The sequence below is a fragment of the Podarcis pityusensis genome (assembly GCF_964106645.2).
Source record: "Podarcis pityusensis genome assembly, chromosome: 8".
NCBI classification, from domain to species: Eukaryota; Metazoa; Chordata; class Lepidosauria; order Squamata; family Lacertidae; genus Podarcis; species Podarcis pityusensis.
The window spans coordinates 10,513,258-10,535,748 of NC_138033.1; the positions used below are offsets into that span (position 1 = coordinate 10,513,258).

Sequence of the window (22,491 nt, forward strand, 5' to 3'; positions counted from 1 at the left end):
TCAAGGCAGCAGTAGCACAGGCAGTGTGTACAGAGAGTGAGGAACCTTTGCCCCTCCTGTTGTCACTGAACTACAACTCCCATCAGCCCCGGTAAGTTGGCTCCATGGTCCAGGGGGTACTGGGAGTTGTAGTGCAGCAGCAGCTGGGGGCCCAAAAGTTATTCTGCATGGCACCTGGGATATGAGATTCCTGCATTTTGGGTTGGGCTAATTGGCCCTTGAGAATTCCTCCTAACCCTATGTTTCTACAAAAAGCAACTAGCCTATAGCATTTTGTCTAGAAGCATCTAAAGGTAAAGTGACCCCTGACCATTAGGTCCAGTTGTGGCTGACTCTGGGGTTGCGGCGCTCATCTCGCTTTATTGGCCGAGGGAGCCGGCGTACAGCTTCCGGGTCATGTGGCCAGCATGACTAAGCCGCTTCTGGCGAACCAGAGCAGCGCACGGAAACACCGTTTACCTTCCCGCCGGAGTGGTACCTATTTATCTACTTGCACTTTGACATGCTTTCGAACTGCTAGGTTGGCAGGAGCAGGGACCGAGCAACGGGAGCTCACCCCGTTGTGGGGATTCGAACCACCGACCTTCTGATCAGCAAGCCCTAGGCTCTGTGGTTTAACCCACAGCGCCACCCGCATCCCCCTAGAGGCATCTAGCCCACTGTCATCTCCACTGACTAGCCGCAGCAGTGCCAAGATTTCAGGCAGAGGGTATTGCTCCCATTCCAACCTGGAGATTTTGGGGATCTTCTGCTTGCAGAGTGGATTCTCTGCCACTGAGCTACAACCCTTCCCCTTGGGTCTGGGCATATCTGTGTGGCCTGAAAGATGGAGAGGAGGAGGAAGAAACTGGATTTATAAAGCTTCCATGCCTAGTTGCTTGAAAGGATCACTCACCCAGGAGTGATGCAACTTACAAGGGTGGTATAGGCTGTAAAAAGGCCCTTTCCGACTGAGTCAGGCCTATGATTCCTTCTAGGTTAAAGCTCTCCTTCACATTTCAAGCAAAGGTCTTCTCTAGGGGCGGGAAGATGTGGCAGGGATCGAAGCTGGCATCTGCCACATGTGTTTCTCCCAACTGGAACAGAGTGGAGGGTTTGCAGCCCTAAGGAATTGCACAAGCAACTTCTGCCTTGCAGTAGGGCTGCAACCGTCGTGCCTCCACATGGCATGTGGCAATTCGAGGGTTTATTTTGCAAGAGTGGGCTGTGAAAGTGACTGGAGCAGTCGGGGGGGGGGGAGGAATGAACAGGCTTTTTGGGCAAGGGGAGGTGCAGGAACACCCAGTTCTAGCGATTGAGAAAAGGGGATGGGTTTTCACAAGGTACTGCAGAATTGAGCCAGTTCTCAACTACAGAGCATAGTGTGCTCAAGTCTGCAGCAACTTCTGGGTCCCTTGGGTTGGGTCCTCTATAAAAACCAGACCTTCATCATTTGTGCTGGAGTGCTGCTGGCTGAGCCCCACCAGAGGTCCAGAGGGCATCTTTGGCTCTCCTAAGAACCAGCCTTTGCTGGGAATCAGGCAGATTATAGCAGTTCAACTGTAATGGCTGCCCCCAAAGAATCATGGGAGCAATGCTTCATAAACAACAGTTCCCAGAATTCTCGGGGGGGGGAGCTATGTACTTTAGATGTATGTGTGAATGTGACCCAAGTCTTGTGTTTTACACCTGCCCTGCAAACACTTGTAAGGATAGGGTAGAAAGAGATCTCGGTGGGGAGACGGAATGGGAGGAAGGATGGGGGGGAGGCCTATGAAATCCTAGGGCCAGCTGCCATGCAGTACAACGTACCTGTAGTAGGTTAACCCGAAATGTTGTCATTGGCCAAAGGTCACCCGCAACCTTTGCAGTTGAGTGGCGATTTGAGCCTCATCTCTCAAGCCCTAGGGAAATAGTCTTAACTCAACAATGCAGCCACAATCACCTGTCATTCTCTCAGTTCTGTGCAGCAGTGCAGTTAGGTATTTGACAATGGGCAGACTTCTAGCATCTTAAAAAGCAGAGACATCACCTTGCCAACAAAGGTCCGTATAGTTCAAGTAATGGTTTTCCCAGTAGTGATGTATGGAAGTGAGAGCTGGACCATAAAGAAGGCTGATCGCCGAAGAATTGAGGCTTTGGAATTATGGTGCTGGAGGAGACTCTTGAGAGTCCCGTGGACTGCAAGAAGATCAAACCTATCCATTCTGAAGGAAATCAGCCCTGAGTGCTCACTGGAAGGACAGATTGTGAAGCTGAGGCTCCAATATTTTGGCCACCTCATGAGAAGAGAAGACCCCCTGGAAAAGAGTCTTTGTTTTTGCCGTAGCCCCAAATAATGCCACATTATTTTCTCCTGGAACGCAGCCGCCGCCTGTAATAACAAATAACAAAGCTCAAAATGTGTTAGGGGTCTATAAACATCTTACGAGTGCAGAAGTCCCTGTAAGGGATTTGACTGGTGTTAACACATGTTGTGCGCACACATATATATTGCTCAGCTTGCCAGGTGTCCGTCCTCTTGCATTGCAACAAAAATAGATTGCAGGGTTCTGAACGGCTTTTGTCCTAGTTGTATCGAATCCAGGATTAAAATAATAAGCAATGTGTTGGCATAAGGACACTGGGCTCTGATGATTAATTCTCTCCTCCCCGTCAGAGGTCATGTTAGCTCAAGATCGGTGTGTTGCAATGTCCTTTCCTTCCTTCCTTCCTCTCTGCCTGTTGGGATCTTCTGTTGTGCTCAGAAAAGTCTTCTACAAGCAAGGTTATTATACTTTAGTAGGCAAGGCAAAGCAAAAACCTCAATTTAATGGGAAGATTAGTCTTTGTATTTTGCTAATTACAAAACTCTCCCCTCCCACACAACCTGCTTTTCATTCTGAGAGCCTCATTAGTGTTTTTAATATCCCCCTCTCCTTAAATTAAATAGAGTCATAGAATTGGAGAGTTGGAAGGGATCCTGAGGATCACCTATTAGCCCAACCCCCTGCAATGCAGGAAAATGCAGCTGTCCCATACAAGGATTGAACCTACATCCTTGACATTATCAGCACCACACTCTAACCAACTAAGCTTTCCAGGCTGCTGCATATATTTGCTGGTAGAGGTCCTGTACTCCTGGCAAGCAAAAGTTGGGTCCAGCTGTTTGGCAGCTAGTGCAGGACATGGAGCAAAGGGAAAGGCAAGGAAATGGTATTTCAAAGAACCATTGACACAGTAGTGCTAGATTTCCCCCGCACAGTTGAGGGGCACCAAATGGAGAAGACCCATAACAGAGAAAATCCATTTGGGAGCACCAAATTTTGGCATTCTGCAGGGCGCCATATGATGCAGAGATTACCAAAGTCTTCCCCTGCTTTTCCTGAGACGGGATCTAGTTTTGATCTTTTTGTCTCCCCATATATTAACTGTACAGTACTATTTCTTAGCACGTAACTTGTAGCGTTTTATTCTTTCGCATTTTCCTTTAAAGAAATCTGATTTGATGTTGTCATTGCTGTCCTTCGATCGTTTCAAAGTTGTTTTTTTTAAGAGGACTTCCGGGTTAGCGCCATCGGCGAATGGCGGAGTTCCTCCGACCGGAGGAACTAGCTCCGTGGAAACTGGGTCTTCCCGCCGCGGCAAAGGTGGGGACCCGCTAGAAATCCCAGGTGGAGGAAGCCTGGGAACGTGGGGTTCGGCAGGGCACCAGGAGCGCCCCCCTACTCACAGGGAACCCCTTTCTGGGATTCCGGAGTGAAGTGGGGTGAGCAGCACGGTGCTGCGAACTGACTGCTACTTTCACGGAGTGAAGCCGCACAGCCATCGCCAGAGAGCGCTGACTTTTTCCTGTGGACAATTGGACTTAAAACAAGTACCCGTGAGTAGAAACGGAAAATTGGATCAAGAAATATCTTAATTTGACATCGAAGCGGGAAGGTTCAAAACAGGAAGTCCGCCTTCCGCTTTTTGTATATAGACTAAAGCAAAAACCTTGTAAGCTAAAGCCTGGAAAGTCGTTAAAAAAGCCTAAATTTCCTTCATTTATAACTACTGAAACCCCCTTGGAAGCAGGAGAAAAGGGGGGGGGGGACTTTGTGTAACACCTGCAGGAGAGGGAGTGAAGAAAGATAAGTTTCCACCGTCTCTAACCTGGGAACGGGGTGTCAGAGACAGAAATTGTTGGAGAGGTTCATTGACTGTGAATGGAATACTTTGACAGATAGCTGAAGAAGAGAAATAAACTGATTCCAATGTTGCCTTTTGCATTCTAAAGAAACAAAATATCTGAAAAATGAAAGTAATTTTCCTTTGTTGGACTTGCCTTAAAAAGATGGATACAAATAGAAATTGTCTCCTCTAGAGGGAGCCTGCTAAATTGTTGCTGCAGTCTACTTGAGGATTCCACAGCTGTGAGATTAAGATCGTGGGATTAGTCCTTTTGACCTTGACTAAATATGAGCTGGAAGGAAGTTTTGGTGCTTGCTTTATGCAAGACAAGTGCTTTGTTGGAACAGATGCATAAGATGGATTTGATGAATGAGAAAATGGATTTGATGACTGTTGTGGCCAATAACTGTGGACAAATAGTGAATAGTGATACAGAAACCATCCAGGATCCAACTCAGGAACCTGTATTGATTGGGCAAGTGCAGAAGATAATGGAGGAGGCTGCGGTTGCACCTCAAATAATACAAATGGAGAGGCCCAAGGCCCTACAGGAGCATAAGCCGCTGTTTTTGAAGATTGAAGTTGGAGTCGGCCAGGGGGAGTCTGGAGCTGAGGAGGCTTTTAACTTTGGAGAGACTTTGAAATATGCTCGTAAATATTTTTTGGATTATATTGATGACTGTGGGGAGTGGGACTGTGGGGAATGGGCTGGTTTGATGAAGGGAGACGGAGATAACTTTGGGTTGGAACCCCCCAGAGACCTACTCCTCAATGAGAAAGGAAAGAAATTAAGAAAGAGACCAACAAAAGACAAGGAAAAGTGCAAGTATAAACAAGAAGAAGAAGATCTGCAGAAGGGACATGGAAGAGACTTAAGGGCCTCGGACATAAGACTTCCAGGTTGATGGACTAGATGGAATGGACAGTAAGGACTGACACGACCTGAGACCAGGAAGAAGAGACGCTGGATGAAGATTGGAAGAAAATTTATAAAGAATTTTTTTTATTTAGGGAATTAGCCTAAAATTAATGAATATTAGGGGAAATGTGGGAATGAAACTATATGACTCTAGCAGAAATGATATCAGGAGTTATGTATAACTGAGTATTAAGTTTTAAGATTTAAGGTATTTTAGGGTAAGATAAGGTTAAATAAATTAAGGTAATTTGAATAACAGAATATGGGGAAAGATGGAAAGGATCTGTCAAGTTAATTAATAGGTTAAATTGTTAAGATAAATTATCTAACAAAAATTGAGAAAGATGGAAAGAATTTGCTGAAATAACTAACTAAACTAGAATACAAAAAGGGAGGTGTGAGGAGGTCAACGAAACAAGCAAATGGAAGTTAAAGATATGTAATATGGGATTTGTGTCTTTTTTCCTTTTCTTTTTTGCTGTATTGTTGTATTGGTTTTTATGTTTTGCGTTTTTTCTTCTTTTTATGTATTGCAGTGTTGTTTTTTGTTTTTTCTTTTTTTTCTGTAATTTTGAAATTATTAATAAATATTATTTTTAAAAAATAAAGAAAAAAAACAAAGTTGTTTTTTAAAATCCTTTAAAAACAAAACAAAAACATGTTGCAACAGATTTAGGGCGGTGCAGGTGGTTCCCTACACAGGGCGTCAAACTGAAGAGGTGCAAAATAGCAGTAGTAGTAGTAATGCCACCTATTTAGGGTTACCAGACATCCCCGTTTCCCGGGGACAGTTCCCAGTTTTGCAAATAAGTCCCTGGACAAATTCCATCCCCGGAATGTCCCCGGATTTCATCTAATGTCCCTGGGAAATGCAGCAGCGGCAGTCTCAGCAGCCTGGAGCAGTTGGCTCTGGCTGGCTTCAGGAGCTGCTCGGAAGTCCCCATATGATGGTGATGCAGGAGCTCTAAGATGCAGCTTCTGGGCTGTCTCCACCTTCCCTGACCCCAGCAACTAAGCTGTGAAGGGAGGCTTCACGCTGCCTATCGGAGCAGCCTCCCATCTCCTACTTGTGTGCAAGCAGGAGCAGGCAGGGATCTCTCAGCTGTGAAGGAAGGCTTCACACTGCCTATCAAACTTGCGTGCAGCAGGAGGGGCAAGGATGTCTCAGTTAGGCAAGGGGAAGCCTCCCTTTGCAGCTGAGGGATCCCTGCCCCCTCCCGCTTGCACGCAAGTAGGGATGGGATTGGGGGCTGCTCTGATGGGAAGGGAGGCATTGTGCTGCCTGAGAGATCCCTGCCCCCTTCTGCTTGCACGCAAGTAGGAATGGGATTGGGGCTGCTCCAATGGGGAGGCATTGCGCTGCCCGAGCCTCCCTGCCGCTGCTCTCAACCCTCCTTCTCCGCCTTCCATGCCTGACCCACTGTGCACCGCTTCCCCACCACCACCACCACCGAAGATCCAACTCAAGGGCTGCCCAGGCTCATGGAGAAAGGAGACAGAAGCCTCGTAGGAAGGGAAAACGTGGCGCCGCCATCGCTGCAACATCAACGTCCCGAACGTGTAGTATTTATTCATTTAAAGTGTCCCCGGATTCATTGAAAGAAATCTGGTAACCTTAATCTATATGCATGATGCATATCTACTCAAAAGTGCGTAGGGGCGCCAAATATTGTCCTCACTCAGGATGCCCTATTACCCAAGTCTGTCCCTGGTTGTAGGAAGGGGAAATAGAAGTGCCAAATGGGGAGGTGGAGAAGACACATTGGGGGCACTGCTTTTGCACATTGCTGCTGTGTTTTATATACAGTGGTCCCTTGGGTTAAGAACTTAATTCATTCTGGAGATCCGTTCTTAACCTGAAACTGTTCTTAACCTGAAGCACCACTTTAGCTAATGGGGTCTCCTGTTGCCTCCGCCGCGTGATTTCTATTCTCATCCTGAAGCAAAGTTCTTAACCTGAGGTACTATTTCTAGGTTGGCAGAGTCTGTAACCTGAAGCGTCCGTAACCCGAGGTACCACTGTATTGTAAGCCGCCCTGGGACCCCCGGAAGAAGGGCGGCATAGGAATTTCATAAATGACAGTGTGGGGGAATTTCTGTGGAAGGAGGCAGTGGTGTGGAAGGTGGCATGGAGGTGGGGCTGGCTGCTTTCAGGGGGCTCCTGCCAACAGGCCAGAGGCTCCTGTGGGGTTCAGTGTGAGGTGGGGCGATGCCTCGTTGTCCCCAGGCATCGGACTCTTTCCAGGCGGAGGGATACAGTTCCGCTACTGCTCGCACGACCCCTTCACTCCCCCCTGTCCCCTCGCAACGAGCCCCAGCGGCGGGTCGCTCCGCGGAGCAATCCCTGCCCTTGCCCGCCTGGGGGAAAAAGTCCCGGACCCTCCGAGAGGGCGGATTCCAAGATGGCGGTGCGGCCGGGTTGCCGCGAGTGGCCTTGACGGAGCCGGTGTGAAGCGACCGCCTCGGAGGCAGTAAGAAGCGGCAGCGGTCCATTCCCCACGCCCGAAGCGAGGCGACAAGGCGCCGGTGTTGGGGCCGGCGAGCGGGCCGCGGTTACGGGTGAGGAGCGGCGCATCTCACGTAACTTGCGTCTGTCTGCGACCAGGAACGCAGGGGCGTACGGTGCGGGAAGAGCGTAGCAGGCGTCTGTGAATAGCTCGGTTGAATGGGGAGAGAGCGAGGAGCTACGCGAATAGCGCAGCGGGGAGATCAGGGCGCCCGGCAGGGGTCGCTGCGCGCGCAGCTTCGGAGTTCGAAGAGGCGCAGATGGGCGAGGGCGGGGGCAGTGAGGCGCTTTACGCAAGCGGAGTAGAACGCTTTCGAGAATAGTAGTAAGGAGGCACATGCGCGCCGGTGGGAGGCTCAATGTTTCGCTGAGGTTTTCATTGTGTTCTTGGAGAAAGCAGCCTTAAACAAACGATGCGTAAAATGCCCATTTAAAACTAATAAGCATTCCCGTGCATTCTAAGCATCAGGATAAATAGTATTTTTTTTTACATTCCTTTCCCGATATTCCTCCAAAGTGAGGGAAAATAAATAATTTCATTCATAAAAGGGTACTAGCATTCGATGCACAAAGGGGTGATCTGGTGGAATAAGCAGGGATCACATGTTATTCGGCAATCATTTTCTGTCTGTGCCTGCTGGATTTTAGCTATAGCGGTGCTGCAGCTGTCAAGTTCACAAAATATTCCCATTTTGATGTAAATGGGGTTTTTTTTTGGGGGGGGGGTGCAGCTAGCTAAGAGGGGTTGTGCCGAATCGGATCTTACAGGTACAGTACCCAGCTTTATAGATGTTATTGTTACTTAACTTGAAATGATTTCTTCTGTTTATGTAATTTATTACCTTGCCTGCCCTATGTAAACAATCCTTACGTAGCCACGAGCAGCAAAAAAGTGTGTGAAAGTAAATGAGTGGGCTAGTAGCATCATTTGCAGGCTACTCACTTTTGTAGGTTTATTTTAAAAGCTGGCTAAAGCAGCTCTTGTGGCAGTTTACAAGGCTAGTTAGATACAATGGGCCAATTTGTTTGTGCCATTAAACTACGGTATATGCTTCCATCATTGTTACTACTATTATTACATTTGTTACCTGCCCGTCACCAGCAGGTCCCAGGACAGGTTACAGTGATTTAAAATTTAAAGCAGTTAAAACAGATCACAGTACAGTAGTAGTATGCTGTCCACTGGGAGCCTGGAAATAGAAGATTGGTTTATTTGAAGCCAAACAGACAAAAAAAGTCTCCAGAGTTCCGTGTTGTGAATTTAAACAGTAGTTTGTTGAAACAAACCAGGATCAGGTAATGATTTGTAATCATTTTTGTTAACAGACCATATTTTAAAGTAACCAAAGTTTTCCAAGTTTGGAAATATTTAGAAATTCTGGTTAGGTTACTCTCAGTTTTCTCCTCCTGGCCATCTCTGGTTAACCATCAAGGTTATTGTAGTTTATTAGAAGCTCCAGTAAACAGGATGAACTTGCAGCACAATCCTTTGTATGTTTACGCAAAATGAAGTCCCACTGTGTTTGATGCAACTTGTGGAAGTGGCTAACCTCTAGGTGTTGTAGGAACCCAACTCATCAGCCAGCAGGGCCAGTGCCAGGGATGATGGGAGATTTTGTCCTGCATCTTCTGGAGGGCCACAGGTTAACCACCACCTTAGCCTAGTAAAAATAATAAAAACTATTCCAGGCAAGTATTCTGGAAAAGGAATTCCACAAACCAGATGCCATGAAAGAACACTGCCTGCCCCCCAGCCATCTGCTTAATCTCAGGGGTGGGGGGAGTTCCGGAGAAGGAACTACAATGAAGATTGTAGCGGGTGAACAGCCTTATATAGGTGAAGGTTGATTAGAGCTCTAAGTTAAAACTAACTGAATTGCGCCTGGAAACATTTAAAGCACCAAAGAAATATGATTCCAGGGTGAACCCTAGTTAACTGCCTTGCTGTTGTGTTCTTGACCATTTTATGACAAAAGAAAGAGAGTTGTAAACTTTCTAAACTTTTTTACAAGGCAGTAAAGCATTTGTTAAATCTGTAAAATCTCTTTGGAAACATGAATGAAGACATGAAATTTCACCCTTGGTGTTAAAGTATCTTATAACTACTTCAATACTTGATGAGATTGCACAGCTGCTTGATGCAGTTGTAGTGACATTATTTTCAACATGGAAATAGCACCTGTGTGAGTTTTCTTATGGGCAAGTCTTCTTACTCCCCTCCACCCAATCAAACTGAAACTTCTCTTCACCCTAGTCGCTCCTAGTCTGAAACAAGGATCAGGTGCTTTCAGTTTCACATACATGGATATCCAGGTGTCTGGATTCCCTTTTAGTGTGTTGCATATAATTCAGTTGTCCCCTCCTCCCATGTCTTGTTCCCCCTTCCCAGGCACATCAAAAATGGCCCCAGCCTGCGAACGGCTGCAATTCCGATTTCCTGGCTATGGCGATGGGGTGCTGCACCGCATGGACCAGCTGCGGCAGCAGAGGCGCTTCTGTGACGTGACAGTGCAGGTGAACGATCTGCGGGTACCTGGGCACCGTGTGGTCTTTGCCGCTTGCTCCCCTTTCTTGCGCGACCAGTTCCTGCTCAATGACTCACAGGAGGTGTCGGTCTCCCTCTTCCAGAGTCCGGAGATTGGGCGCCAGCTGCTTCTCTCTTGCTACACAGGATGCCTCGAGGTGCCCATCAAGGAACTGGTCAACTACCTGACAGCTGCTTCCTTCTTGCAGATGGGCCACGTGGTGGAGCGCTGTGCGCAGGCGGTCTCCCACTACTTAGTCCCCAAGGCAGACACCCTGCTGCGGGAGGAGCAGGTGGAGGGGAGCTATTCCCAGCAGGATGGGGAAGAAGAAGGGGAGGAAAAGCGACCTCCTTCACCCACGGGGGAGACAGATTCCGAGGATGTCAAAGTGGAGGTGCCTGAGTTCACCCCACGCGACTCCCACGGCCCCTCTTCTCCTGCAATCTCCCTCTCCCTCATCAACTCCGCTGTGGAGATCACGCGCAGCTACCTGCAGGGTTGCTATGACGACGAAGCAAGCAGCGAAGGACTCACTTTCCCTCCAGCAGCTCCTGCCCCCGCCCCTCAGTGGAGGAACTACCCGCTTCATCGTCACCGGCACGGCACGGCCATGGCGTACAGGGACTGGCGGGCGGGTGGCGGGGTGGCGTCGTGGAAGGTGCCGGGGCTGGAGCGCCCGTACCGGTGCCCCCGCTGCAACAGTGTGTTCCAGCAGCTGGGGAACTTTGTGAACCACGTGCAGGAGCACAAGCTCTTCCTGTGCCTCCGCTGCGGCAAAGTCTTCTCGCAGAAGAGCAACCTGACGCGCCACATCCGCGTGCACACCGGCTTCAAGCCCTTCCAGTGCCCCGTCTGCCGCAAGTGCTTCACCCAGAACGCCACCCTGCAGGACCACCTCAACCTCCACAGCGGCATCAAGCCCCACAAGTGCAACTACTGCGAGATGCACTTCACCCACAAACCGGGCCTGCGGCGCCACCTCAAGGAGATGCACGGCAAGAGCACCGTCCAGAACAGCCACGAAGAGATTGAAGAGGTCACCATTGACTTTGATTGATGCGAGAGGAGGGCGGGAGGGGCGGCGGCAAACCGAGCGGTAGATAGTCTTCCGTCAGGCCAGGCAGAGTCTTCAGTCAGTCCAAAATTCCTTTCGGCGAAAGATGGGCTGCGTGAACTGGGTAAGGGGCACACTGCAGACAGAAGCAGTCGACGCAGGGGTGCCACAGGCCACACTTGTTGCTTTTCAAGTAGTAAGGGAAGTCCTGTGGCTATAGAGTGTTTACTGTAGAAGAGCACAGAGGACAAGGACTGAACCGTCATCTGGATAGGAGACAAAATCGCCCCACAGCAAGGAGAGGCTGTTGAGTGAGGATGCTGCCTGAGGATGTCTAGGCCTGTTTTGTAAATGGGTTCATTTGAGGGGAAGCCGCTGCCTCAGACAGTGGATTTTGGGTGCCCTTAATGGCAGCAGTGGGGAGACGAGAGAGCTGGCTCATGGGGCACAATCCACTGGGCAAGCCCCAGTGAAATGAAGGGGAGCCCTGCAAGAATGTGATGGTTCTTTGGTATAGCTCCCTTTCAGTGTATGTGCGCGTGCGTGTGCAGAAGACCATCATGGTGGATTAGTGTGTAATGGGATTGCGATTTAGATTTCCTACCTCACACGTGTCAGTGTTTGCTCTGGCCCTGGTGTGGCCGCTGCAGAATTGGCCATCTGACTCAACACCAGAAGAACTTAATCAAATAGGGATGACAGGAGATGGACGTTTACAGTTGATTGATGGATTAAAATTAACGTCATTGGGTTTGGGTGGCAGACACCCAATAATTCTTGAAATGATTGCTAATCTTATAATAAAATATACCACATGTCACTAAAATCGGTCTCTTTACCAAAATGATTGGAAAGTGGTCAACATTTTGTTGCTGTTTTTTTTTGAAAGGGGGCAAGCAAGAAATTAACAAGCCACTTGGCCTAAGGTCTGCCTCTGGTAAATTGAGGGAATACGTTGTTAAGGATAGATGTATGGAGCACACTGAAGAAGTCAGTCTTGCTTACTATCAACATGGCTTCTTCAAAGGGGAAGTCCTGCCTGACCTGCCTTCTGTAGATCTTTGAGAGTGTCTACAACTCCATGTAAGCTATCAGCCTTGACGCCTATATGAAGATTTCTTCTTGTTCAGAGGAAGTATGCCACTGGGTACCAGTTGCTGGGGTGTAACAGCAAGGGAGTCTATTGGAATTTTTTGTCTGCTTAAGGCAGTGTTGGTGGACTTTTTGGAGGCATCTTGCTGGTCGCTGATGGAAAATAGATACTGGTCTAGATGGACCTCTAGTCTCATCTCTCAGGTTTATACATCAGCCTTGCATTTAAGCACTAGCCTGGCTGGTGTAAGCAACCAGAAATTATATGCTGGCAAGCAAGTGGTTTGGCAGAGGAGGGGTGAGCATAGAAACCAGGTGGGCTTCCCAAAAGAGAGGAGCCCTCTTCCTCTGTGCCCAGCATTGAAATGAGGTGACCCACTGCAGGAGAGATGGAGGCAGCCCCCAGCAGACGACTACTTACTACTTCATTTGTTTGTTTGTTTATTATTTTGTAGGCTACTAGCTTTCATAGGATTATTTACAACATTCTCTTTCATCCTCTTTTTTCTCTGGGGTAGGAATCACCCGTGATCCCAGTAGGCCCTTGTTGGACATCTGCTCCAACTGAGTTAGCGCAGCGACTGGGGTGATGGAATAAAAGCTTGCCCGCAATATCTTTGCTTATCTTTATTTTAAAATACTGTAATAATCAAACAGCTGCAAAACACCCCTTCTCACCACCATTCCTCAACAGCATTGCCTAACAGTATTCTATAACTACACACTACGCCACTTGATCAACTTAAATACAGTTTTCAAATAATTACCCTATCACATCCCTGCATTCGGTGCAGTAGGTAAGCGCCCCCTGCTAATTAGTTAAATTGTTAAGATACCTCAGGTGTGATGAATTGTCAAAAGCTCACAGATGTCCTGCGTGCAGGTTATAATTACAAACACACACCTCTGAGTAGCACCACTGACCACATTAATATCAGGAAAACCCAACAGCCCTAGTGTGCTAAATCAGTACAAGGCTCATTTTTTATTCTTAACTCAGTTGAGATGCAGTCTGGAGAGGTGGACAAAAAGATGTTGCTTGAGAAACGCTTTCAGCTTCCTGCATCTTGCTGAGGAATTATTGCTCAAGTTCTGAGAACCTTAGTTCTAGGACAAACTTTTCCTTCCCAGCACTTGTGTAACCCATTGCCTCTCATATGACTTATTTTTCCTGTTGCCTCACATCTGCTGTCGCGAGGACATGTGCTCTTTTGTCCTTAAGCACTGACAGCCCGACTTACCCTGTCAACAAACGAATTTGGAAACCAAATTTGGAAATTACTCAAGATGCCCCAGGAATAATAATGTGGAGTTAATTTCATGCAAGAGATCATGGCTTCAGGTTTGTGTCCTGATCTCTTGGGTCAAGGAAATAGAATGGAAGATCCTGAAAGCCCCAGTTTCTAGAACCAGAGTGATGGGGGGGGGGGGTAATCCTAGAAAGTAAAGTTACCCAATAATAAAAATATCTGAAGAAGTGTGCATGCACACGAAAACTCATACCAATAGCAAACTTAGTTGGTCTCTAAGGTGCTACTGGAAGGAATTTTTTTATTTTGTTTTGACTACGGCAGACCAACATGGCTACCTACCTGTAATATCCACAGTAGTTCATTAACTTTACTTGGGTCAAAGAAAAAGGCAGAAAATAGCAAGCAGGGTTTTGAGTCGTCATCAGATTGGCTAAGTCTGCATTGGTCTTTGTCTTTAGAGGGAACATAAGATGAGGAAACATACTTAATTTAATTAGGTTGTCCTAGATGCTGTTCAGATATCACGTTACATTTAAGGATGCTGGGATAAAAAAAACAAGTGATAGCCTATACCCCCTTTTTGAAAAGATTAAAACCATCAATTATCCAGGATTGTCTCCAGCCTTGGCTCCTTCACCAATGTGATTTAGGTGAGGGATGTGCCTGAGAATTGTTACCATCCCCTGCCTCGAGGCTACCTGCAATGTAATCTGATTTTATAGATGCCCCAGCCAGTGCTAGAACTCTAGCCCAGCAATCCTCTCTTGCCAGAGTTAGACTCGCAACACATCCACCCATCCACCCCATAAATATATTTCCACTTTAAAGCTTGTGGAGCTTCTGTTGCTTGTGCTGCTGTTGATGTGGATGGAACCAGGAGAGCAGGGGACAGGATTAAATCCTCAAATAGCACCTGCTGCCTCCATCTGCCAGCTCCTCCTCCTGGCCTACTTGACCTTGTGGCTGCAACAACTAGGCCAGCCAGTCTTCCGCTGCTGGTGCCCCCAGCATGCTCAGATATCTGAAGAAGTGTGCATGCACACAAAAGCTCATACCAATAACAAACTTAGTTAGTCTCTAAGGTGCTACTGGAAGGAATTTTTATTTTGTTTTGTTTCTTCCATGAATTTGAAATGTGTTTATAAAACCCTGGAGTTCTCAATGCAACCATTCTCCATAGCTGCTGAACTGATGCAACAGGCTCCCTGGGTAGCAGCTGGTACACATGTGTGCCACCCCTTCCTGCCCTTTCCTAAGTGCTCTGGGGGTCCCTTTGCTACTGGTGCAATAGCCAGCAAGTTGAATGGAGCCACATCAGTGAAGCAGTTCTTGCTTTGGCTCTTCTTGGTGTTGCATGGGCCCCAGAGAATCTGCCGATACAAGAATCTAGAGCCTACTAGCTATACAATGTAAGTGGAAGTTCTTTGCATAGGGAAGATGAAAATCCCATAGACTCTGCAGACACTGGTAGTGCATGCCCAAGTTAGTTTGCATTGGAATAGCTCTTAAGTGGCTGCAAGATTTGGACAACCATCAGATGTGTCTTTGCTGCATCGACTAGAGAGATCACTGAGTGCTCTACCAACTTTATTGACCCAATGACTTTGAACGGATTCCAAAAACGTTCTTCAGGTGCATTCTCTGTTCTTCCACCTTGGGTCTCCAGATGTTGTTGGACTACACCTCCCATCTTCCCCAGCCTTCTTCCACAGTAGTGCAGGACGATGGGCGTTGTCCGACGTCTGGGGACCTAAGGTTGAAGGAGGCTGCTTTAAATCCAAGCTCAAAACAAAAACGTGTAGTTGGATCAGCTCACTGATTAATCCATATGTGGCTCACAAACACTTGCCCATACTTGGCTTGCAGTGGTTGCTTTTTTAACTTCTTTGCATTCATCACTTTCTAAAAGAGCCCCATGTAACAGTTTTGGAATTCATGCCATGTCTTCGTGCATGTAGCATTTCCCATTTTAAGGGAATTCCACAATGTCACACAACAAGGGCTGTGGAAATGAAGCCATCAGCGATGTGACCTGTCTAATCCATGCAGCAGTCTTCTCGATGTTTGGTGTGGCAAATATTTATTTTTAAAGCGCACCTCACCTTTCCTCCAAGGAGGTCAAGGTGGCAAACATGGTTGTCCATTTTATGCACACAACAACCCAGCAGGGTAAGTTAGACTGAGAGGCTGTGACTAGACTGGTGAGCTTCATGGCTAAGTAGGAATTTGAACCTGGGTCTCCCAGCTCCCAATTCAACACTTGAACCATTATACCACAATGACTCTCAATCCCAAGTTTGATGGGGCCTTTCACAAAGCTATGCAATTTTATTTTTTAAAATTATTATTATTATTATTATTGCCACTTAGATACCACAGATGCCTTCTGTTTCAACTTTTAAATGCCTTTCTATTCCATCAGACTTGTGCAGCCAATTAAGAACACATAATTCCACAATAGATAGCCAATTTCTTATTTTAACATTTCCATGTGGTTTTTATTTTATGGGTTTCTATCCAATTGTAGTAAACGGCTCTGATACTTTTCCGTGAATGCTGATATATAAATATCTTTGGAAATATTAAATAAATGTGCCAAACGGGTTTCTAAGAGGTCTGAGATAGCTCAGTCGGTACAGCATGAGCCTCTTAATCCTGGTTGTGGGCAAAAGATTCTTGCATTACAGGGGGTTGGACTAGAGGACCCTGGTGGTCCCGTCTACAATTCTGTGATTCTATTGAGTGTTTCCCGGACAATATGCTAACTTCTGTATGCATACAGGTTCCTGCGTTATGCAGCTGGTAGACAGGAAATGGAATACTTTGGCTTTACCTGATGCTAAGCTTCTATACTACATGGTTTGCCAAAAGGACCTGGGAATTGTGGGGAAGTACGTTTGTGTGTAAGAGAGAGAGTGGTCTCTCCGGGTGTGACTGGGGATGTCAATGGAGCTCTTGGCAGGTAATATCGCACTGTCCCTTTCTTGCCAGCTTTGTACTATTGGCCCTCCAGGTACTGACAACACCCAAGTTCATTATATAGAAGCTTGTTTGAGTCTTTGAAGTGGGAGGGTGGGTGGGAGAGCCAGCAGGCATGAAAGGAGCATATGAGGCAGCAAAATGATTGTTCTTCATCGCCGGGGGCACGGAGGACTAATCATATGTTCTGCAGTGGACTCAAAGCTCCGCACATCGGCATGGGGAGCCATCTGTGCGAAACGGCCCCCACGCAGAGGGAAACGGAAAGCCAGCCACAGACTGCACTGGCACTGAAAGCGTCTCTTTGAAGCCATAAGTCGCCAGGATTTATTTTTTGTTATGGGAGCTGCCTTGCACCCGTGTCTCCTGCTGTGGAGCTGAGGTGTCGGTGCAAGAGGCTGACTTTGCCACACTGGGAAGGCCTGAGAGCTGATCGGTTTATAGAAACAGCACAGTGAGGTGGCAAAACTGTACTCTGCCCTGTTCTACTTGAGACAGAAGGTGGAAGATCACATGATTCAACTCTCTCATTGATAATCTTAACAAGGGTACATCTATGGGGTGCGCTGCCACAAGTTGTGATGGCCCAAGCTTCAAGAGCTTTCAAGCAAGATCGGGATGATTTATAGAGGGCAGACCTATCAATGGCTGTTGGCCACAATGGCCAAATGAAACCTCCAATTCCAGGAGCAGTGTATCTCAGAATACCAATTGTGGGAGACAATCAGCAGAGGAGGACTGTTGTTCCTTTCATGACCTGCTTGTGGGCTTGATGGAGGCACAGTTGCAACCAGGATGCTTAACTAGATAGCTCTGATCTGAGCCAGCTTAGTTTTCCTTGTGACACACAGAAGACGAGGACAGAATCCTCTCTGACGTCTGATTTTCCGTGTGTAAGGACTTGGGGAGGGATGCTTTTAAAATGGAATATTCAACCACAAATTCCCACTATCAGCATTTTAGTCTGGAGTGGTACAAACCAGATTTTACCACTGCAGGGTGGGTGGGTGGATCCAGCCTGAATTGGTTTGTGTCCACTAGGAAGTGGAGAATAGTGGTTAGAGCAGTGCAAGCGGAAACCCGAGACATTTCTGCTGATGCTAGGAGGAGGAGTCAGAATTTAGGATGTTTGGGTTTGCTCCTTCATTCTGAGAAATGGGTATGTGGCTGCAGTTAGTCATTCTCTATATAATTCATTACACTGCAGGCCTCGGAGGACCCTGGAGCTAATCTCGTTGTGCCTACTCAATCAAAGTTGGATCCTTTATACCCAAGTGCTGTTCTTGGAAACTAATTACAGATTTAGAGCAGATAGAGTCCTATCTCGTTTGGGGAGCTCTTGTATGGAAGTTGTCACCATTCATGTATTATCTAGTTGAGATACCTGCATTGCTGGGGGTTGGACTAGATGACCCCCCGAGGTCCCTTCCAACCGTACGATTCCTTCCATTCTTCCTTTTCACCACTTCCTGGAGGTGGAAATGAACACTGCCCATCCCTATTCTACCTCTAGTACTGGGTTCTTTTCTCCACTGTGAGTGGAAAGCATTTATGAGCAGGTGAAGGGAAACAGCTGGAAGCAGGAAACAGCCAGGAGCACCTGGGAGGAGGAAGAGGGGAAGGGCAGCCAGAAGAAAAGCACAGGAAGCAGATAAAGTGGTGACAGTTTTGACACCTGCCTAGGTGGCAGCTGTCACAAAGAATGATTACTCATCAGAAAGTGTGGCTCTAAACCAGAGCTCAACAATGCAGGGATGTTGCAACTCGGCTCACTTGAGTTGAATTGGCTGTTATATGGCAGTAGAAAACATGATTTGCTCAGATGAAGATTCACTGGTGATAATTTTGAGGAGACCTGATAAAAACACCTGTTTGAAACCCAGGAGTGAATCAACAGGACTGAGTTAGATTAACTATGTGCAGAAACACTAATGCATACAAGGACTAGGGTGCCTTCACAAGGCAGTTCATTCCGTTTCCCAATCTTCCACATTACGTCTGAGCTTTCACATAACATAAAAACCAATTTTTGAAAAACTCACAGAACATATTTAGTCGTCCATGTTATTTGATTCCAGGGGAAGAAAATGTTTGCCGGCCATTATCCTGGAAAATTGCAGTAGTAAAGTTTATCCCCCTCCTGTTGCGACAAACTGGTCTCCCACAACCAGGAGAGGCATGAAAATGGCGGAGGAGAAGTTAGCTTTGTGCAGGCACAGTCTCAAATTGCTTGGGGAAAGCCCTGGAGAGGAGGGCACTTAGCAAGCTATGGGAAGGGGTACCTTTATTCTTGGCAACTGCTTCAACTTGGCAACTCTAGACTGATCTGCCAGAGATTAGCTGCTGTGCTCATTAGGCGTGACACTCCTGTGCAGATCCTGTTTTGCTAATAAAGGGTTAACTCCAACTTCCTCAGTGTGATTTACTGTGGCAGAAGCTGGCTCTCTTCTGTCACAGGCAGAACAGCAGCCACAGGTAGTTCCCCATCTCTGCCGCTGTCCCATTTGGATTAACCACAAATCTTTCCCCCTTTGATCTGGGCTGGCCCACCCTCTAAATCAGGTGGGCAGATTTCAGATTTCTACTCCATCTTCCACTACTAGACCTTCCAAGATCTACCAACCAGAGCCAAGTGCAAAAGTCGTACGGTCAGCATTAAAGAACATTGCACTGCTTGCCCTGAGCCTAGGAATCTGCTTTCTGACCCAGAACAGAGCTGAGCTCTCAGCCCTTCTGCTTGGTTAGGTTTCTTCGTTTCAGCAGCCTACTCGACAATGTGGGAAATGCCAGTTTGCTGCCGCTGCTGCTGTTGAAATAATTTGCAACCTACTACAAATCATTCAAAGATCCACCAGTGGCCTGCCTTGGTTATTTGAAAGTTAACACTAAAAATGCAGTGTTTTGTCACCCGTAGACAAAACGCCAGGAGCACCCACCCCATTCTCATTTCCCGTAAAGGAGTTTTATCTGTGAGATGCAGTTGTGTTTTGTTGTCTTCTAGTTTTTAGTAAATGGTGTTGAATTTTGTGTAGTTTTTTTTTTATAAAGTGCTTAGAAATGTTTTATTACATTAAGCGGCATAAAATACTTTATTAATACATAATTCTGCTGTTTGTACAGCATGGTTTCTGCCCAGTCAGATATATTTCTAATCACTGCAGGGTAGGAGAATACCATCAGGGCTCAAGTTTTACATTGGCCACATTTAATTCTAGGCCAGTAAACCTGCTGACACGCCTAGACTGGTAAGTTTTGATGAAACCATTGGGCGCAAGCCTGAAAACTAATTTAGTTTAATTTTTAAAAGAATTGTTTTTGCTTGCTTTGGAAGCAATTTGTTCTCCTTCATTGTGGTATTTTTAATTTTGAAAGCTGCTTGCTTTTGAAGATAGCCACACGAAGCTGATGCAGTCGCCACATCAAAGAACACCCACAGCGGTCATTGGAACAGCCCAGATCCACTGATAATGATTCCATTTGTAATCTTGCTTCAAAATCAGCGGCTCCAGAAACCGCCCGGGACAGCAATATTTTTACGACTAGAAATGAAGCAACCTTTTATCCAGAAGGTGCAGCCCTTGAAAAGTCTCCAAAAAAGCCTGGAAACTGATTTCAGATTATGCGGTGCAGCTGCTTAGTATGGCCAAAATGGTATATTTTGCACTGGAGAGAAACCTGTTTCTCAGTGCCTGGCTATTAAACCTTTGGAAATTTGGGGTTGAGCTGAGTTCCATTGACATGGTATCTGAATGAAGAACTAAAGAAGGGGCAAGATGCAGGGCTCCAATTAGGGTGGCTGCTTCCACATCAGCCCACCACCCAAAAAGAGGCAATGCATCATCAAAAAGGGAGGATTTGCATTATATTTGCATATGCTGATTTCTACATATAACCTGCCTCATGTCCCTGTATGGCAACCTGGAGCACCTTGGAAGAAAGGTGAGATGTAAATGTAAGAGAGATGTACGGCTAGCATTTAAGGAGGTTTCCAACTCTAAATTCCAACTCTAATATTCTATGATTTAATTGAGCACGCTGCTTTACGAGAGTGAGCCGTAGGCAGCTTACACCCTCCACCAGCGACGCCTCAACACCTTCCACATGGGCCCCGTCAGGAAGATTTTGGGCATCGCATGGCAGGATGGAGTCTCAAAGATGTGCTCTCCCAGGCCCACATTCCCAGCATGTCCACACTCCTGTCTCAGTGAAGTCTACACTGGCTGGGTCATGTCCACAGAATGGAAGGTGGCAGGATCTCCCAAGGACGTGCTCTACAGGGAGCTGGCCTCCGGCAACAGGCCAATTGGCAGACCAACTCTGTGTTATAAAGTAAAGGTAAAGGGGGCCCTGACCATTAGATCCAGTCATGACCGACTCTGGGGTTGCAGCGCTCATCTTGCTTTATTGGCCGAGGGAGCTGGCGTACAGTTTCCAGGTCGTGTGGCCAGCATGACTAAGCTGCTTCTGGCGAACCAGAGCAGCGCACGGAAACGCCGTTTACCTTCCCGCTGGAGCAGCACCTATTTATCTACTTGCCCTTTGACGTGCTTTCAAACTGCTAGGTTGGCAGGAGCAGGGACCGAGCAACGGGAGCTCACCCCGTTGTGGGGATTCGAACCGCCGATCTTCTGATCGGCAAGTCCTAGGCTCTGTGGTTTAACCCACAGCGCCACCCGCATCCCATCTGTGTTATAAAGATGTCTGCAAATGAGATGTGAAGGCTGGCAGCATCAACTCTGCTGGGTGGGAATCCCTGGAGACAGTCAGACAGGTCGTGCGTCCACAGCAGTGACCAGAGGAGGAATGACTGCTTGGAGGAGTGCAGAGAAGAAGAAACGCCATGGTACATCTGCTGCAGCACAACTGTATGCCTTCATCTGCCCCAGCTGCGAAAAAACATGTCTCACCCAAATCGGTATCTGCAGGTGCTGTAACTCTCCAACAGTTTGACTTCTCCATTGTCTCCTGAGACAGATAGATGCCAAATTCAATACCAATGCTAGTCTTTTTCTCACCATAGTGGGGAAAAAGCTGACCTGTGTGTTTCTTGCTCCATCTGCTGTCCAGTGGGCAACTTCAAGTTCTTCCCTTCTCCCGCACGGCTCTTCCTTATATTCTTTTATCTTTAAAGTGGACCTGGGCGCTTGGCTCCCCCAGTCTCAATCCAGCTGTACCTGTCCACAACCCCGAATGAGGACGCACCTCTCTGCCAATATCAAAAGACTCCTGCTAGTTTGGCCGCGTCATCTGGTGGTTCAGTGTTTTGTCAAGAAGCCGTGGGAAGTCTTAATCCGTCATACTTAATCCGTGTTGCCTTAGTTACCTGCCCTTGAGCCCTTGGAGATGGGGTGAGCTATGGGTCTAAAAATGAACGGTGTGAGGACCAACGGGGGCCCAGGAGTACATCTGCTTCTGTCCTGAAGCCTCACTCACTTGATAGGGACATTAAGGCTGCATTTATCCCACTTAACTGGGATGTTCAGTATTGCTATCATTTGATATCAAAATACGAGTAACAAAATTGGGAAGTGTCTATCCCATGAGAATGGTGTGTCTCTTCTTAAGAACAAATGCATGCTTTGTGTTTTGTGGTTGATGGTAGTTGATGTACACTCTTTAGAAAAGATTGGGTGGCTTGAAGGTTGGGCTGGGTTGGGTATTTAAAATGATGTTTGTTTGAGTTTTCAGTTAGGATAAAAAACCATAAGCAGATAACTATAGTAAGAAACTGGAAAGTCGAGGTGAACGAGATTATGGGAGGCATCTTTCAGTCAAGGAGACAAGTAAAGTGCAGTATATGCCATATATTATGTTTTCTTCTCAGGTAATAATTAAGGACATATATAAATGGTCCTTCCAAAAAAGCATACTGCAAGGATGCTTACATGTGCAATAAGAGGAAACCGTATTGTGATGGGACAATGAGCTGCTTGTGCGTAAAATCCAAGTCCCTCAGAGTTTGGTCAAGTTTGCAAACCTCTGTCTGTAACGGAGCCCCTTAAACATGGCTCCGTCAGTCGCTTGCAGATTCC

General features: G+C 47.0%; 1 long non-coding RNA gene and 1 pseudogene across 2 annotated transcripts in view; both read left to right on the forward strand.

The window, feature by feature from the left end:
* Positions 1-22,491, forward strand: part of LOC308484605 — a 110,899-nt gene that overhangs the window by 73,839 nt on the left and 14,569 nt on the right. The gene's annotated exons all lie outside the window — the stretch shown is intronic.
* On the forward strand, positions 7,437-11,961 carry LOC308482483 (zinc finger and BTB domain-containing protein 26 pseudogene; annotated as a pseudogene). The gene is made up of 2 exons (XR_013991439.1): positions 7,437-7,609; positions 9,946-11,961. The product of XR_013991439.1 is annotated as a zinc finger and BTB domain-containing protein 26 pseudogene (transcript).